The following is a 20,782-nucleotide window of genomic DNA, read 5'->3' on the forward strand; positions in this document are numbered from 1 at the left end:
GCCCAGAGAGTTATTTTGAGCTTGGTATATGGCTTGAAATGGAAACAGTTATAAATTGATTAATATAGAGTTCAAATGAACAAAGGACAGTAACCTAGAATGAGCACTCTAAACACCTGGTGGGTGGGTAATAAAGTGGTTAAAACTTAAATCTTTAATATCCGAGTAAAATGATGGGAATTAAAACAGATATTAAATGCTCAGAACCTATAATATGAGCACAATGTAATGTTCTGGATCACTGATTAACTGCATAGAATCACTAAACTAGTGTCTTGCAGTGCGAACAGTGAAGTGGATAAAGTAACCACTAGTCCAATGTAATCAGCACAAAAAAAAAAAAAAACTCTAGTGCTGAGGTTCTTATAAGTGTGCAGACCCTGAAATAGCAGTAAAAAAAAAAAAAAAAAAAAAAGACATGGAAAAGGGACCCTAGCCAGGTCTGCCAGTATACTAGAGGGTTCTATGTGGAATTATTTTTCTGCAAAGTTGATCAAATATTTAATATTTTATCATTTTTTAACCATTTTTTTCTCTCAAATGTGTCCCACCTTTAAATCTGTGTCTATGAGGTTTTTATGCTACAGGTTGTTCTTTCAGCAAACCAGATGTTATTTGGTGTTCTAAAAGTTTCTGTCAGAAGACTATAGCAGATTATATTTATATTCAGTAGGGTTTTTTTTTTTTTTGAGATTTTTAATGTAAATTTTATACCCAAAGGTTTCAGGTTAGTTTTGCTATACGTCAAGCAATTCCATTAAGGTTATGCTTTAAATGCTGTTATCCTTTGTGTAATATTGTTCACATGTAATAAAAGTGAACAAAAGGAGGGTGTTATTGCTGTTATTATTGCTGGCTGCCCCTGAAACCGAATGGCAAGGGCTGAGATTGTCAGCTTTTGGGTCTAATATTGTACCTTACTGTGTTGCCTATAATTTTTCCCTTTGATACTGTCCCCCATAGGGGTATAAGATAGGAACTGTGTATGTGGGATTAACTGTGTAAGACCAGTGGGCTAGTTAATGCATTCTCTGTGTATTCCCTTTGCCTCATGGGACTGCAGCTGTCTGTGCGAGTTTATAAGTGGATTGCCTTGTATGGGTGGCCCCTTATGAGAAATAGCTGCAGAGCAGTCTCCTGGCACATGATAGAAAACGGAGGGGATATGTTGGCCTGTCAGCAAGGTATTCTTAGCTGGTGTCTTAGAGAAGAGAAGGTTTTAGAACCCCACATGATAGGTGCAAATGGTGGAGTGCAAGCTCTTGTGTCTACATGTAGGTTGTATGTGTTTTAAACCTACAATGCATTGTGCTTGTCCTGTGATTTAAACCCAGGTTGGTGAATTAACATGTGAATAAGCATTCCAATGCCCCAGCTCAGATATGGAGTGCTTGAAAGTGAACTGACCCTGTTATTTCCTATGTCATGTTCCATTAGCCCTTGAACTGTGAAATTTCTTGTGTGTCAGTTTTAGGGGGATATTTGGGTGGAAATATAATTATTTTGGTTGCAGGAGTTGGGGGGTCCAAAGTGCTGGTAGTCACTTAATTTTCCCCAGCAAGCAGGCATGATTTGACAGTGCGCAGGGTGAATTACACTAGGGCTTCCCTGTGTCCCCCAAACTCCTTGATTTTGAGCCCAAATCCCCCCAAGTTATTTCCCTAATAAGTATAAGGTCCCCCAAAGTATATTCTCTGTTTCTTGTGTTTCTGTGTGTTTCCAAGGTCCTATCCGAATAAACCGCAATGTATTTTTCTGCCTGTTTTGCCTTGTGACTGATCCCTTAAATATAAAGGTGTATTTGGCCTGGCCTACCGTGACAATCAGAAAGAATTTTTCTCATGGGAAAACCAATGGTCACCCCAGGTACATTTTAGATTTAATGTTGTATGATTATGCTCTAAACAGACGATTTTAATCAGCGTCTATTGTGTGAAACTAATGCAATTGTTTGAGTGTCTCATGTTCAGGTGCAGTCCTTCTAATTAGATGAAGATAAAGGTGACGCAAAAGCGCTTTTCATCTAAAGTGGAGAGGCCCATTCCAGATGCTACCCCGTCAGAGTATTTTCCTGGATCCATGTTACATAAGTGCACCCACAGTCGCTTCAAAATTAAACCTCAATACAGAAGGGAAGGCCTAAAGACACAGTTATTTTCAGTTGGTGTTTTGGGTCACAATAAAACCCGGCACTAACCAAAGAAGGAGAAAAGTTCGTACCAGAAATCCGGACCTCAATATATGAACTTTGAACTTTTTAATAACCTTTTTTACAGGTTTTATTATTTTAATTACAATGTTTATGCTGTTAGGTTTATATAAGTGGTGTTCACATTAAGATGATAGGGTAGTAACAGGAATATTTTGTTTAATAATATGTCTTTTGTTTTATTGTCCTGTGTATAGCATATATGCACACCTTCTTGTTATATAATGGAATCCTGGTAAACAAAGCCCACATCTTATGTGCAATGTAACCCAATGTACTATCCATACCCAATAAGTTGCACCCCAGGAACACGAGAGTTATATTTAACCCCTTGGAAAAAGACAAGATGCTATAAGATATTTATAGAACTATATATATATATAAAAGAAACTGGTTACGAAGGGAGTAGAAATACGACTTTGCCCTAGGGAAGTTATTGACTCTGTGATAGAAGGATAGATAAAGTATTATCCTGCAACTAGACCAGGTTATGTTATTTGGGAAAGTGATTTTAGTGTTTAAAGGTAGAGATGAGGGTTGGGATTTGTTGGGACTTGGTGGTTAGATTATTTCACTGGGAGCGAAGCTAGTGGATGTTTTTGTATGTATGTTTGTCCTACTCATTACTCTCTGTGTTATGAACAGCAATACTTTGGTCCAGAAGTGTGTTGCAACCCCCCCACCGATGCTATGTCTCTTTTTGGTGATGAAAATGTCAGCAGTCCCCCAGAAGAAGAGACCAAAAAAGAAATCAACTGGGCCGATACAATGGCCAGATAGGAATCAAGTTATGCACTATGGGACTATATTTTTTTGGTCCAGCAGGACTATGATATGGTTAACCGTTCTTTAAAAAGACTGTCTCTAAAGGATACGAGGGGGCTGAGAAGATTGGATATAAGGAAGGTGGGAAGGGTGTGTGTCAACCACAAGGAAAGGATCACAAGTCATCCATTTTGACTATGGCATCCATTTTGTCTGTTCCGATATTCTGAGTAAATGTAGTATGTAAGATGTATGTGTTGGGCAGTCGCTCCTAGGAAATATTAACCCACACCAACCCCCACTTATGCTCAGAAATAGAATTTAAATAATGTTCCCCCTACCTGAGCAAAGGATACGAAATTGAAAGGCATTAATTATTAAAAGTAGCTCAGTTAAGAGAGTTGCGGGAGGTCTAATACCTTTTTAGGAATGTATGATTTATATGCAAAAGAGGATTTTTTTGTAGTCAATATAGATGCCGTTTTTAACGATACTAAAGATGCTATTTTAAGACTCAGTAGCAAATGGCAACAAATTAGAGCAACAGTATTGCAAAATTGTATGGCACTAGATTATCTGTTGGCAGCACAAGGAGGGGTTTGTAAGTTAGTAGGTAAAGAATGTTGTGTTTATATTGATGACCAATCAAAAAGTATACATCATGACATGGACACTCTACCAAAAATTCAATCTAGAATGCAAGAGGAACCAAAAGGGTTCGATTGGACATTTGGTCTTGGAAATTGGCTAGGTGCGTTGGGAATGAAAATTCTTTATGGAATCATGGCAATCGCAAGTTTATTACTTTGTGTGTATATGTTAATTCAGATGGCTAAAAGTGTAATCAGCTCTATTTTTGCCAAAAGAAAGCTGCTTCTGCTTCTAGCTCTACAGTTATGTATATGTTTCCCACAATGAGAGCGAGAAATACCAATAGTCTTGGTACTCGTCAACCACCCATATGTTCATCTCTGATTATCAAACGAGGTACCTAAAAGAGATAGGTTTCTGCATCCCCATGGTCTCTTAGAGGTTTCTCCCTTGGAGTTTTTCCTCTCCTGAGTGGTGTGTAGAAGAATAAATGGGACTGGTCGATTGGATTGTTCTTCCAGAACAAAAGGAGGGCATGTAAGGTTAAAAACTGTATCTGCCAGCTCTGTTCTTTTCAGGGACTGAACAGGTTAAAATAAATATGCGTCAAGCTTTGTTCTCTCAGAGACCAAATGGTAAAAGTATTCTAGCTGTGGACCAGATGTCCCAGGATATCTATTACATAAGAAACAAGATCACTAGTCTTGTTTCTGACCCCATTAGTAGTTATTGACCTTTTATCCCTATTTCTACTAATTTAGGCCAGATGATATATGTCATTTTAGATGTATGATCTATACATGGGAACTGAATTTGTAACAGATGTATGAAATTGACACACGATGTATTGTCCTTGTCTTGGGTATAAAAGAACTGCCTTGATGACATATTAAACAGAAGTGATGACTCGGCTACCTTGTGTGCATTGAGTCTTTGCTTCTCCGAGCTCGACTATCATATCTGAGACCAGAAGCATATAGCAGCTGCGTGATGAATCTCCCCGGGTCGAGTAGAAGAAGTTGCCTGCTCTAAGGTCTGGTCAGGTAGACTGGACCTAACAATACCGGTATTACTTCTCTGGGCGTGTATGTGTATACCGGTATTACCTCTGTGGGCGTGTATTTGTATACCGGTATTACCTCTCTGGGCGTGTATGTGTATACCGGTATTACCTCTCTGGGCGTGTATGTGTATACCGGTATTACCTCTCTGGACGTGTATGTGTATACCGGTATTACCTCTCTGGGCGTGTATGTGTATACCGGTATTACCTCTCTGGGCGTGTATGTGTATACCGGTATTACCTCTCTGGGCGTGTATGTATATACCGGTATTACCTCTCTGGGCGTGTATGTGTATACCGGTATTACCTCTCTGGGCGTGTATGTATATACCGGTATTACCTCTCTGGGCGTGTATGTGTATACCGGTATTACCTCTCTGGGCGTGTATGTGTATACCGGTATTACCTCTCTGGGCGCGTATGTGTATACCGGTATTACCTCTCTGGGCGTGTATGTGTATACCGGTATTACCTCTCTGGGCGTGTATGTGTATACCGGTGTTACCTCTCTGGGCGTGTATGTGTATACCGGTATTACCTCTCTGGGCGTGTATGTGTATACCGGTATTACCTCTCTGGGCGTGTATGTGTATACTGGTATTACCTCTCTGGGTGTGTATGTGTATACCGGTATTACCTCTCTGGGTGTGTATGTGTATACTGGTATTACTTCTCTGGGTGTGTATGTGTATACCGGTATTACATCCCTGGGCGTGTATGTGTATACCGGTATTACCTCTCTGGGTGTGTATGTGTATACCGGTATTACCTCTCTGGGCGTGTATGTGTATACCGGTATTACCTCTCTGGGTGTGTATGTGTATACCGGTATTACCTCTCTGGGCGTGTATGTGTATACCGGTATTACCTCTCTGGGTGTGTATGTGTATACCGGTATTACCTCTCTGGACGTGTATGTGTATACCGGTATTACCTCTCTGGGCGTGTATGTGTATACCGGTATTACCTCTCTGGGCGTGTACGTGTATACCGGTATTACCTCTCTGGGCGTGTATGTGTATACTGGTATTACCTCTCTGGGCGTGTACGTGTATACCGGTATTACCTCTCTGGGCGTGTATGTGTATATCAGTATTACCTCTCTGGGCGTGTATGTGTATACCGGTATTACCTCTCTGGGCGTGCATGTGTATACCGGTATTACCTCTCTGGGCGTGTATGTGTATACCGGTATTACCTCTCTGGGCGTGTATGTGTATACCGGTATTACCTCTCTGGGCGTGTATGTGTATACCGGTATTACCTCTCTGGGCGTGTATGTGTATACCGGTATTACCTCTCTGGGCGTGTATGTGTATACCGGTATTACCTCTCTGGGCGTGTATGTGTATACCGGTATTACCTCTCTGGGCGTGTATGTGTATACCGGTATTACTTCTCTGGGCGTGTATGTGTATACCGGTATTACCTCTGTGGGCGTGTATTTGTATACCGGTATTACCTCTCTGGGCGTGTATGTGTATACCGGTATTACCTCTGTGGGCGTGTATTTGTATACCGGTATTACCTCTCTGGGCGTGTATGTGTATACCGGTATTACCTCTCTGGGCGTGTATGTGTATACCGGTATTACCTCTCTGGGCGTGTATGTGTATACCGGTATTACCTCTCTGGGCGTGTATGTGTATACCGGTATTACCTCTCTGGGCGTGTATGTGTATACCGGTATTACCTCTCTGGGCGTGTATGTGTATACCGGTATTACCTCTCTGGGCGTGTATGTGTATACCGGTATTACCTCTCTGGGCGTGTGTGTGTATACCGGTATTACCTCTCTGAGCGTGTATGTGTATACCGGTATTACCTCTCTGGGCGTGTATGTGTATACCGGTATTACCTCTCTGGGCGTGTATGTGTATACCGGTATTACTTCTCTGGGCGTGTATGTGTATACCGGTATTACCTCTCTGGGCGTGTATGTGTATTCCGGTATTCCCTCTCTGGGCGTGTATGTGTATACCGGTATTACCTCTCTGGGCGTGTATGTGTATACCGGTATTACCTCTCTGGGCGTGTACGTGTATACCGGTATTACCTCTCTGGGCGTGTATGTGTATACCGGTATTACTTCTCTGGGCGTGTATGTGTATACCGGTATTACCTCTGTGGGCGTGTATTTGTATACCGGTATTACCTCTCTGGGCGTGTATGTGTATACCGGTATTACCTCTCTGGGCGTGTATGTGTATACCGGTATTACCTCTCTGGACGTGTATGTGTATACCGGTATTACCTCTCTGGGCGTGTATGTGTATACCGGTATTACCTCTCTGGGCGTGTATGTGTATACCGGTATTACCTCTCTGGGCGTGTACTGTATGTGTATACCGGTATTACCTCTCTGGGCGCGTATGTGTATACCGGTATTACCTCTCTGGGCGTGTAGGTGTATACCGGTATTACCTCTCTGTGCGTGTATGTGTATACCGGTATTACCTCTCATGGCGTGTATGTGTATACCGGTATTACCTCTCTGGGCGTGTATGTGTATACCGGTATTACCTCTCTGGGCGTGTATGTGTATACCGGTATTACCTCTCTGGGCGTGTATGTGTATACCGGTATTACCTCTCTGGGCGTGTATGTGTATACCGGTATTACCTCTCTGGGCGTGTATGTGTATACCGGTATTAACTCTCTGGGTGTGTATGTGTATACTGGTATTACCTCTCTGGGTGTGTATGTGTATACCGGTATTACATCCCTGGGCGTGTATGTGTATACCGGTATTACCTCTCTGGGTGTGTATGTGTATACCGGTATTACCTCTCTGGGCGTGTATGTGTATACCGGTATTACCTCTCTGGGCATGTATGTGTATACCGGTATTACCTCTCTGGGTGTGTATGTGTATACCGGTATTACCTCTCTGGGTGTGTATGTGTATACCGGTATTACCTCTCTGGGCGTGTATGTGTATACCGGTATTACCTCTCTGGGCGTGTATGTGTATACCGGTATTACCTCTCTGGGCGTGTATGTGTATACCGGTATTACTTCTCTGGGCGTGTATGTGTATACCGGTATTACCTCTCTGGGCGTGTATGTGTATACCGGTATTACCTCTCTGGGCGTGTATGTGTATACCGGTATTACCTCTCTGGGCGTGTATGTGTATACCGGTATTAACTCTCTGGGTGTGTATGTGTATACTGGTATTACCTCTCTGGGTGTGTATGTGTATACCGGTATTACATCCCTGGGCGTGTATGTGTATACCGGTATTACCTCTCTGGGTGTGTATGTGTATACCGGTATTACCTCTCTGGGCGTGTATGTGTATACCGGTATTACCTCTCTGGGCATGTATGTGTATACCGGTATTACCTCTCTGGGTGTGTATGTGTATACCGGTATTACCTCTCTGGGTGTGTATGTGTATACCGGTATTACCTCTCTGGGCGTGTATGTGTATACCGGTATTACCTCTCTGGGCGTGTATGTGTATACCGGTATTACCTCTCTGGGCGTGTATGTGTATACCGGTATTACTTCTCTGGGCGTGTATGTGTATACCGGTATTACCTCTGTGGGCGTGTATTTGTATACCGGTATTACCTCTCTGGGCGTGTATGTGTATACCGGTATTACCTCTCTGGGCGTGCATGTGTATACCGGTATTACCTCTCTGGGCGTGCATGTGTATACCGGTATTACCTCTCTGGGCGTGTATGTGTATACCGGTATTACCTCTCTGGGCGTGTATGTGTATACCGGTATTACCTCTCTGGGCGTGTATGTGTATACCGGTATTACCTCTCTGGGCGCGTATGTGTATACCGGTATTACCTCTCTGGGCGTGTATGTGTATACCGGTATTACCTCTCTGGGCGTGTATGTGTATACCGGTGTTACCTCTCTGGGCGTGTATGTGTATACCGGTATTACCTCTCTGGGCGTGTATGTGTATACCGGTATTACCTCTCTGGGCGTGTATGTGTATACTGGTATTACCTCTCTGGGTGTGTATGTGTATACCGGTATTACCTCTCTGGGTGTGTATGTGTATACTGGTATTACTTCTCTGGGTGTGTATGTGTATACCGGTATTACATCCCTGGGCGTGTATGTGTATACCGGTATTACCTCTCTGGGTGTGTATGTGTATACCGGTATTACCTCTCTGGGCGTGTATGTGTATACCGGTATTACCTCTCTGGGTGTGTATGTGTATACCGGTATTACCTCTCTGGGCGTGTATGTGTATACCGGTATTACCTCTCTGGGTGTGTATGTGTATACCGGTATTACCTCTCTGGACGTGTATGTGTATACCGGTATTACCTCTCTGGGCGTGTATGTGTATACCGGTATTACCTCTCTGGGCGTGTACGTGTATACCGGTATTACCTCTCTGGGCGTGTATGTGTATACTGGTATTACCTCTCTGGGCGTGTACGTGTATACCGGTATTACCTCTCTGGGCGTGTATGTGTATATCAGTATTACCTCTCTGGGCGTGTATGTGTATACCGGTATTACCTCTCTGGGCGTGCATGTGTATACCGGTATTACCTCTCTGGGCGTGTATGTGTATACCGGTATTACCTCTCTGGGCGTGTATGTGTATACCGGTATTACCTCTCTGGGCGTGTATGTGTATACCGGTATTACCTCTCTGGGCGTGTATGTGTATACCGGTATTACCTCTCTGGGCGTGTATGTGTATACCGGTATTACCTCTCTGGGCGTGTATGTGTATACCGGTATTACCTCTCTGGGCGTGTATGTGTATACCGGTATTACTTCTCTGGGCGTGTATGTGTATACCGGTATTACCTCTGTGGGCGTGTATTTGTATACCGGTATTACCTCTCTGGGCGTGTATGTGTATACCGGTATTACCTCTGTGGGCGTGTATTTGTATACCGGTATTACCTCTCTGGGCGTGTATGTGTATACCGGTATTACCTCTCTGGGCGTGTATGTGTATACCGGTATTACCTCTCTGGGCGTGTATGTGTATACCGGTATTACCTCTCTGGGCGTGTATGTGTATACCGGTATTACCTCTCTGGGCGTGTATGTGTATACCGGTATTACCTCTCTGGGCGTGTATGTGTATACCGGTATTACCTCTCTGGGCGTGTATGTGTATACCGGTATTACCTCTCTGGGCGTGTGTGTGTATACCGGTATTACCTCTCTGAGCGTGTATGTGTATACCGGTATTACCTCTCTGGGCGTGTATGTGTATACCGGTATTACCTCTCTGGGCGTGTATGTGTATACCGGTATTACTTCTCTGGGCGTGTATGTGTATACCGGTATTACCTCTCTGGGCGTGTATGTGTATTCCGGTATTCCCTCTCTGGGCGTGTATGTGTATACCGGTATTACCTCTCTGGGCGTGTATGTGTATACCGGTATTACCTCTCTGGGCGTGTACGTGTATACCGGTATTACCTCTCTGGGCGTGTATGTGTATACCGGTATTACTTCTCTGGGCGTGTATGTGTATACCGGTATTACCTCTGTGGGCGTGTATTTGTATACCGGTATTACCTCTCTGGGCGTGTATGTGTATACCGGTATTACCTCTCTGGGCGTGTATGTGTATACCGGTATTACCTCTCTGGACGTGTATGTGTATACCGGTATTACCTCTCTGGGCGTGTATGTGTATACCGGTATTACCTCTCTGGGCGTGTATGTGTATACCGGTATTACCTCTCTGGGCGTGTACTGTATGTGTATACCGGTATTACCTCTCTGGGCGCGTATGTGTATACCGGTATTACCTCTCTGGGCGTGTAGGTGTATACCGGTATTACCTCTCTGTGCGTGTATGTGTATACCGGTATTACCTCTCATGGCGTGTATGTGTATACCGGTATTACCTCTCTGGGCGTGTATGTGTATACCGGTATTACCTCTCTGGGCGTGTATGTGTATACCGGTATTACCTCTCTGGGCGTGTATGTGTATACCGGTATTACCTCTCTGGGCGTGTATGTGTATACCGGTATTACCTCTCTGGGCGTGTATGTGTATACCGGTATTAACTCTCTGGGTGTGTATGTGTATACTGGTATTACCTCTCTGGGTGTGTATGTGTATACCGGTATTACATCCCTGGGCGTGTATGTGTATACCGGTATTACCTCTCTGGGTGTGTATGTGTATACCGGTATTACCTCTCTGGGCGTGTATGTGTATACCGGTATTACCTCTCTGGGCATGTATGTGTATACCGGTATTACCTCTCTGGGTGTGTATGTGTATACCGGTATTACCTCTCTGGGTGTGTATGTGTATACCGGTATTACCTCTCTGGGCGTGTATGTGTATACCGGTATTACCTCTCTGGGCGTGTATGTGTATACCGGTATTACCTCTCTGGGCGTGTATGTGTATACCGGTATTACTTCTCTGGGCGTGTATGTGTATACCGGTATTACCTCTCTGGGCGTGTATGTGTATACCGGTATTACCTCTCTGGGCGTGTATGTGTATACCGGTATTACCTCTCTGGGCGTGTATGTGTATACCGGTATTAACTCTCTGGGTGTGTATGTGTATACTGGTATTACCTCTCTGGGTGTGTATGTGTATACCGGTATTACATCCCTGGGCGTGTATGTGTATACCGGTATTACCTCTCTGGGTGTGTATGTGTATACCGGTATTACCTCTCTGGGCGTGTATGTGTATACCGGTATTACCTCTCTGGGCATGTATGTGTATACCGGTATTACCTCTCTGGGTGTGTATGTGTATACCGGTATTACCTCTCTGGGTGTGTATGTGTATACCGGTATTACCTCTCTGGGCGTGTATGTGTATACCGGTATTACCTCTCTGGGCGTGTATGTGTATACCGGTATTACCTCTCTGGGCGTGTATGTGTATACCGGTATTACTTCTCTGGGCGTGTATGTGTATACCGGTATTACCTCTGTGGGCGTGTATTTGTATACCGGTATTACCTCTCTGGGCGTGTATGTGTATACCGGTATTACCTCTCTGGGCGTGTATGTGTATACCGGTATTACCTCTCTGGGCGTGTATGTGTATACCGGTATTACCTCTCTGGGCGTGTATGTGTATACCGGTATTACTTCTCTGGGCGTGTATGTGTATACCGGTATTACCTCTGTGGGCGTGTATTTGTATACCGGTATTACCTCTCTGGGCGTGTATGTGTATACCGGTATTACCTCTGTAGGCGTGTATTTGTATACCGGTATTACCTCTCTGGGCGTGTATGTGTATACCGGTATTACCTCTCTGGGCGTCTATGTGTATACCGGTATTACCTCTCTGGGCGTGTATGTGTATACCGGTATTACCTCTCTGGGCGTGTATGTGTATACCGGTATTACCTCTCTGGGCGTGTATGTGTATACCGGTATTACCTCTCTGGGCGTGTATGTGTATACCGGTATTACCTCTCTGGGCGCGTATGTGTATACCGGTATTACCTCTCTGGGCGTGTAGGTGTATACCGGTATTACCTCTCTGTGCGTGTATGTGTATACCGGTATTACCTCTCATGGCGTGTATGTGTATACCGGTATTACCTCTCTGGACGTGTATGTGTATACCGGTATTACCTCTCTGGGCGTGTATGTGTATACCGGTATTACCTCTCTGGGCGTGTATGTGTATACCGGTATTACCTCTCTGGGCGTGTATGTGTATACCGGTATTACCTCTCTGGGCGTGTATGTGTATACCGGTATTAACTCTCTGGGTGTGTATGTGTATACTGGTATTACCTCTCTGGGTGTGTATGTGTATACCGGTATTACATCCCTGGGCGTGTATGTGTATACCGGTATTACCTCTCTCGGTGTGTATGTGTATACCGGTATTACCTCTCTGGGCGTGTATGTGTATACCGGTATTACCTCTCTGGGCATGTATGTGTATACCGGTATTACCTCTCTGGGTGTGTATGTGTATACCGGTATTACCTCTCTGGGTGTGTATGTGTATACCGGTATTACCTCTCTGGGCGTGTATGTGTATACCGGTATTACCTCTCTGGGCGTGTATGTGTATACCGGTATTACCTCTCTGGGCGTCTATGTGTATACCGGTATTACTTCTCTGGGCGTGTATGTGTATACCGGTATTACCTCTGTGGGCGTGTATTTGTATACCGGTATTACCTCTCTGGGCGTGTATGTGTATACCGGTAATACCTCTGTGGGCGTGTATGTGTATACCGGTATTACCTCTCTGGGCGTGTATGTGTATACCGGTATTACCTCTCTGGGCGTGTATGTGTATACCGGTATTACCTCTCTGGACGTGTATGTGTATACCGGTATTACCTCTCTGGGCGTGTATGTGTATACCGGTATTACCTCTCTGGGCGTGTATGTGTATACCGGTATTACCTCTCTGGGCGTGTATGTGTATACCGGTATTACCTCTCTGGGCGTGTATGTGTATACCGGTATTACTTCTCTGGGCGTGTATGTGTATACCGGTATTACCTCTCTGGGCGTGTATGTGTATACCGGTATTCCCTCTCTGGGCGTGTATGTGTATACCGGTATTACCTCTCTGGGCGTGTATGTGTATACCGGTATTACCTCTCTGGGCGTGTACGTGTATACCGGTATTACCTCTCTGGGCGTGTATGTGTATACCGGTATTACTTCTCTGGGCGTGTATGTGTATACCGGTATTACCTCTGTGGGCGTGTATTTGTATACCGGTATTACCTCTCTGGGCGTGTATGTGTATACCGGTATTACCTCTCTGGGCGTGTATGTGTATACCGGTATTACCTCTCTGGACGTGTATGTGTATACCGGTATTACCTCTCTGGGCGTGTATGTGTATACCGGTATTACCTCTCTGGGCGTGTATGTGTATACCGGTATTACCTCTCTGGGCGTGTATGTATATACCGGTATTACCTCTCTGGGCGTGTATGTGTATACCGGTATTACCTCTCTGGGCGTGTATGTGTATACCGGTATTACCTCTCTGGGCGCGTATGTGTATACCGGTATTACCTCTCTGGGCGTGTAGGTGTATACCGGTATTACCTCTCTGTGCGTGTATGTGTATACCGGTATTACCTCTCATGGCGTGTATGTGTATACCGGTATTACCTCTCTGGGCGTGTATGTGTATACCGGTATTACCTCTCTGGGCGTGTATGTGTATACCGGTATTACCTCTCTGGGCGTGTATGTGTATACCGGTATTACCTCTCTGGGCGTGTATGTGTATACCGGTATTACCTCTCTGGGCGTGTATGTGTATACCGGTATTAACTCTCTGGGTGTGTATGTGTATACCGGTATTACCTCTCTGGGCGTGTATGTGTATACCGGTATTCCCTCTCTGGGCGTGTATGTGTATACCGGTATTACCTCTCTGGGCGTCTATGTGTATACCGGTATTACCTCTCTGGGCGTGTATGTGTATACCGGTATTACCTCTCTGGGCGTGTATGTGTATACCGGTATTACCTCTCTGGGCGTGTATGTGTATACCGGTATTACCTCTCTGGGCGTGTATGTGTATACCGGTATTACCTCTCTGGGCGCGTATGTGTATACCGGTATTACCTCTCTGGGCGTGTAGGTGTATACCGGTATTACCTCTCTGTGCGTGTATGTGTATACCGGTATTACCTCTCATGGCGTGTATGTGTATACCGGTATTACCTCTCTGGACGTGTATGTGTATACCGGTATTACCTCTCTGGGCGTGTATGTGTATACCGGTATTACCTCTCTGGGCGTGTATGTGTATACCGGTATTACCTCTCTGGGCGTGTATGTGTATACCGGTATTACCTCTCTGGGCGTGTATGTGTATACCGGTATTAACTCTCTGGGTGTGTATGTGTATACTGGTATTACCTCTCTGGGTGTGTATGTGTATACCGGTATTACATCCCTGGGCGTGTATGTGTATACCGGTATTACCTCTCTGGGTGTGTATGTGTATACCGGTATTACCTCTCTGGGCGTGTATGTGTATACCGGTATTACCTCTCTGGGCGTGTATGTGTATACCGGTATTACCTCTCTGGGTGTGTATGTGTATACCGGTATTACCTCTCTGGGTGTGTATGTGTATACCGGTATTACCTCTCTGGGCGTGTATGTGTATACCGGTATTACCTCTCTGGGCGTGTATGTGTATACCGGTATTACCTCTCTGGGCGTGTATGTGTATACCGGTATTACTTCTCTGGGCGTGTATGTGTATACCGGTATTACCTCTGTGGGCGTGTATTTGTATACCGGTATTACCTCTCTGGGCGTGTATGTGTATACCGGTAATACCTCTGTGGGCGTGTATGTGTATACCGGTATTACCTCTCTGGGCGTGTATGTGTATACCGGTATTACCTCTCTGGACGTGTATGTGTATACCGGTATTACCTCTCTGGGCGTGTATGTGTATACCGGTATTACCTCTCTGGGCGTGTATGTGTATACCGGTATTACCTCTCTGGGCGTGTATGTGTATACCGGTATTACCTCTCTGGGCGTGTATGTGTATACCGGTATTACTTCTCTGGGCGTGTATGTGTATACCGGTATTACCTCTCTGGGCGTGTATGTGTATACCGGTATTCCCTCTCTGGGCGTGTATGTGTATACCGGTATTACCTCTCTGGGCGTGTATGTGTATACCGGTATTACCTCTCTGGGCGTGTACGTGTATACCGGTATTACCTCTCTGGGCGTGTATGTGTATACCGGTATTACTTCTCTGGGCGTGTATGTGTATACCGGTATTACCTCTGTGGGCGTGTATTTGCATACCGGTATTACCTCTCTGGGCGTGTATGTGTATACCGGTATTACCTCTCTGGGCGTGTATGTGTATACCGGTATTACCTCTCTGGACGTGTATGTGTATACCGGTATTACCTCTCTGGGCGTGTATGTGTATACCGGTATTACCTCTCTGGGCGTGTATGTGTATACCGGTATTACCTCTCTGGGCGTGTATGTGTATACCGGTATTACCTCTCTGGGCGTGTATGTGTATACCGGTATTACCTCTCTGGGCGTGTATGTGTATACCGGTATTACCTCTCTGGGCGCGTATGTGTATACCGGTATTACCTCTCTGGGCGTGTAGGTGTATACCGGTATTACCTCTCTGTGCGTGTATGTGTATACCGGTATTACCTCTCATGGCGTGTATGTGTATACCGGTATTACCTCTCTGGGCGTGTATGTGTATACCGGTATTACCTCTCTGGGCGTGTATGTGTATACCGGTATTACCTCTCTGGGCGTGTATGTGTATACCGGTATTACCTCTCTGGGCGTGTATGTGTATACCGGTATTAACTCTCTGGGTGTGTATGTGTATACTGGTATTACCTCTCTGGGTGTGTATGTGTATACCGGTATTACATCCCTGGGCGTGTATGTGTATACCGGTATTACCTCTCTGGGTGTGTATGTGTATACCGGTATTACCTCTCTGGGCGTGTATGTGTATACCGGTATTACCTCTCTGGGTGTGTATGTGTATACCGGTATTACCTCTCTGGGTGTGTATGTGTATACCGGTATTACCTCTCTGGGCGTGTATGTGTATACCGGTATTACCTCTCTGGGCGTGTATGTGTATACCGGTATTACCTCTCTGGGCGTGTATGTGTATACCGGTATTACTTCTCTGGGCGTGTATGTGTATACCGGTATTACCTCTGTGGGCGTGTATTTGTATACCGGTATTACCTCTCTGGGCGTGTATGTGTATACCGGTATTACCTCTGTGGGCGTGTATGTGTATACCGGTATTACCTCTCTGGGCGTGTATGTGTATACCGGTATTACCTCTCTGGGCGTGTATGTGTATACCGGTATTACCTCTCTGGACGTGTATGTGTATACCGGTATTACCTCTCTGGGCGTGTATGTGTATACCGGTATAACCTCTCTGGGCGTGTATGTGTATACCGGTATTACCTCTCTGGGCGTGTGTGTGTATACCGGTATTACCTCTCTGGGCGTGTGTGTGTATACCGGTATTACCTCTCTGGGCGTGTATGTGTATACCGGTATTACCTCTCTGGGCGTGTATGTGTATACCGGTATTACATCCCTGGGCGTGTATGTGTATACCGGTATTACCTCTCTGGGCGTGTATGTGTATACCGGTATTAACTCTCTGGGTGTGTATGTGTATACTGGTATTACCTCTCTGGGTGTGTATGTGTATACCGGTATTACATCCCTGGGCGTGTATGTGTATACCGGTATTACCTCTCTGGGTGTGTATGTGTATACCGGTATTACCTCTCTGGGCGTGTATGTGTATACCGGTATTACCTCTCTGGGTGTGTATGTGTATACCGGTATTACCTCTCTGGGTGTGTATGTGTATACCGGTATTACCTCTCTGGGCGTGTATGTGTATACCGGTATTACCTCTCTGGGCGTGTATGTGTATACCGGTATTACCTCTCTGGGCGTGTATGTGTATACCGGTATTACTTCTCTGGGCGTGTATGTGTATACCGGTATTACCTCTGTGGGCGTGTATTTGTATACCGGTATTACCTCTCTGGGCGTGTATGTGTATACCGGTATTACCTCTGTGGGCGTGTATGTGTATACCGGTATTACCTCTCTGGGCGTGTATGTGTATACCGGTATTACCTCTCTGGGCGTGTATGTGTATACCGGTATTACCTCTCTGGACGTGTATGTGTATACCGGTATTACCTCTCTGGGCGTGTATGTGTATACCGGTATTACCTCTCTGGGCGTGTATGTGTATACCGGTATAACCTCTCTGGGCGTGTATGTGTATACCGGTATTACCTCTCTGGGCGTGTGTGTGTATACCGGTATTACCTCTCTGGGCGTGTGTGTGTATACCGGTATTACCTCTCTGGGCGTGTATGTGTATACCGGTATTACCTCTCTGGGCGTGTATGTGTATACCGGTATTACTTCTCTGGGCGTGTATGTGTATACCGGTATTACCTCTCTGGGCGTGTATGTGTATACCGGTATTCCCTCTCTGGGCGTGTATGTGTATACCGGTATTACCTCTCTGGGCGTGTATGTGTATACCGGTATTACCTCTCTGGGCGTGTACGTGTATACCGGTATTACCTCTCTGGGCGTGTATGTGTATACCGGTATTACTTCTCTGGGCGTGTATGTGTATACCGGTATTACCTCTGTGGGCGTGTATTTGTATACCGGTATTACCTCTCTGGGCGTGTATGTGTATACCGGTATTACCTCTCTGGGCGTGTATGTGTATACCGGTATTACCTCTCTGGGCGTGTATGTGTATACCGGTATTACCTCTCTGGGCGTGTATGTGTATACCGGTATTACCTCTCTGGGCGTGTATGTGTATACCGGTATTACCTCTCTGGGCGTGTATGTGTATACCGGTATTACCTCTCTGGGCGTGTATGTGTATACCGGTATTACTTCTCTGGGCGTGTATGTGTATACCGGTATTACCTCTGTGGGCGTGTATTTGTATACCGGTATTACCTCTCTGGGCGTGTATGTGTATACCGGTATTACCTCTGTGGGCGTGTATTTGTATACCGGTATTACCTCTCTGGGCGTGTATGTGTATTCCGGTATTACCTCTCTGGGCGTGTATGTGTATACCGGTATTACCTCTCTGGGCGTGTATGTGTATACCGGTATTACCTCTCTGGGCGTGTATGTGTATACCGGTATTACCTCTCTGGGCGTGTATGTGTATACCGGTATTACCTCTCTGGGCGTGTATGTGTATACCGGTATTACCTCTCTGGGTGTGTATGTGTATACCGGTATTACCTCTCTGGGCGTGTGTGTGTATACCGGTATTACCTCTCTGGGCGTGTATGTGTATACCGGTATTACCTCTCTGGGCGTGTATGTGTATACCGGTATTACCTCTCTGGGCGTGTATGTGTATACCGGTATTACTTCTCTGGGCGTGTATGTGTATACCGGTATTACCTCTCTGGGCGTGTATGTGTATACCGGTATTCCCTCTCTGGGCGTGTATGTGTATACCGGTATTACCTCTGTGGGCGTGTATGTGTATACCGGTATTACCTCTCTGGGCGTGTACGTGTATACCGGTATTACCTCTCTGGGCGTGTATGTGTATACCGGTATTACTTCTCTGGGCGTGTATGTGTATACCGGTATTACCTCTGTGGGCGTGTATTTGTATACCGGTATTACCTCTCTGGGCGTGTATGTGTATACCGGTATTACCTCTCTGGGCGTGTATGTGTATACCGGTATTACCTCTCTGGACGTGTATGTGTATACCGGTATTACCTCTCTGGGCGTGTATGTGTATACCGGTATTACCTCTCTGGGCGTGTATGTGTATACCGGTATTACCTCTCTGGGCGTGTATGTATATACCGGTATTACCTCTCTGGGCGTGTATGTGTATACCGGTATTACCTCTCTGGGCGTGTATGTGTATACCGGTATTACCTCTCTGGGCGCGTATGTGTATACCGGTATTACCTCTCTGGGCGTGTAGGTGTATACCGGTATTACCTCTCTGTGCGTGTATGTGTATACCGGTATTACCTCTCATGGCGTGTATGTGTATACCGGTATTACCTCTCTGGGCGTGTATGTGTATACCGGTATTACCTCTCTGGGCGTGTATGTGTATACCGGTATTACCTCTCTGGGCGTGTATGTGTATACCGGTATTAACTCTCTGGGTGTGTATGTGTATATTGGTATTACCTCTCTGGGTGTGTATGTGTATACCGGTATTACATCCCTGGGCGTGTATGTGTATACCGGTATTACCTCTCTGGGTGTGTATGTGTATACCGGTATTACCTCTCTGGGCGTGTATGTGTATACCGGTATTACCTCTCTGGGCATGTATGTGTATACCGGTATTACCTCTCTGGGTGTGTATGTGTATACCGGTATTACCTCTCTGGGTGTGTATGTGTATACCGGTATTACCTCTCTGGGCGTGTATGTGTATACCGGTATTACCTCTCTGGGCGTGTATGTGTATACCGGTATTACCTCTCTGGGCGTGTATGTGTATACCGGTATTACTTCTCTGGGCGTGTATGTGTATACCGGTATTACCTCTGTGGGCGTGTATTTGTATACCGGTATTACCTCTCTGGGCGTGTATGTGTATACCGGTATTACCTCTGTGGGCGTGTATATGTATACCGGTATTACCTCTGTGGGCGTGTATTTGTATACCGGTATTACCTCTCTGGGCGTGTATGTGTATACCGGTATTACCTCTGTGGGCGTGTATGTGTATACCGGTATTACCTCTCTGGACGTGTATGTGTATACCGGTATTACCTCTCTGGGCGTGTATGTGTATACCGGTATTACCTCTCTGGGCGTGTATGTGTATACCGGTATTACCTCTCTGGGCGTGTATGTGTATACCGGTATTACCTCTCTGGGCGTGTATGTGTATACCGGTATTACTTCTCTGGGCGTGTATGTGTATACCGGTATTACCTCTCTGGGCGTGTATGTGTATACCGGTATTCCCTCTCTGGGCGTGTATGTGTATACCGGTATTACCTCTCTGGGCGTGTATGTGTATACCGGTATTACCTCTCTGGGCGTGTACGTGTATACCGGTATTACCTCTCTGGGCGTGTATGTGTATACCGGTATTACTTCTCTGGGCGTGTATGTGTATACCGGTATTACCTCTGTGGGCGTGTATTTGTATACCGGTATTACCTCTCTGGGCGTGTATGTGTATACCGGTATTACCTCTCTGGGCGTGTATGTGTATACCGGTATTACCTCTCTGGACGTGTATGTGTATACCGGTATTACCTCTCTGGGCGTGTATGTGTATACCGGTATTACCTCTCTGGGCGCGTATGTGTATACCGGTATTACCTCTCTGGGCGTGTAGGTGTATACCGGTATTACCTCTCATGGCGTGTATGTGTATACCGGTATTACCTCTCTGGGCGTGTATGTGTATACCGGTATTACCTCTCTGGGCGTGTATGTGTATACCGGTATTACCTCTCTGGGCGTGTATGTGTATACCGGTATTACCTCTCTGGGCGTGTATGTGTATACCGGTATTACCTCTCTGGGCGTGTATGTGTATACCGGTATTAACTTTCTGGGTGTGTATGTGTATACTGTGTGACAAACGGCTTACTCCGGGGCTCCGTCGTTTGT

Source organism: Ascaphus truei, chromosome 17, assembly GCF_040206685.1.
Source record: "Ascaphus truei isolate aAscTru1 chromosome 17, aAscTru1.hap1, whole genome shotgun sequence".
Taxonomy (NCBI): domain Eukaryota; kingdom Metazoa; phylum Chordata; class Amphibia; order Anura; family Ascaphidae; genus Ascaphus; species Ascaphus truei.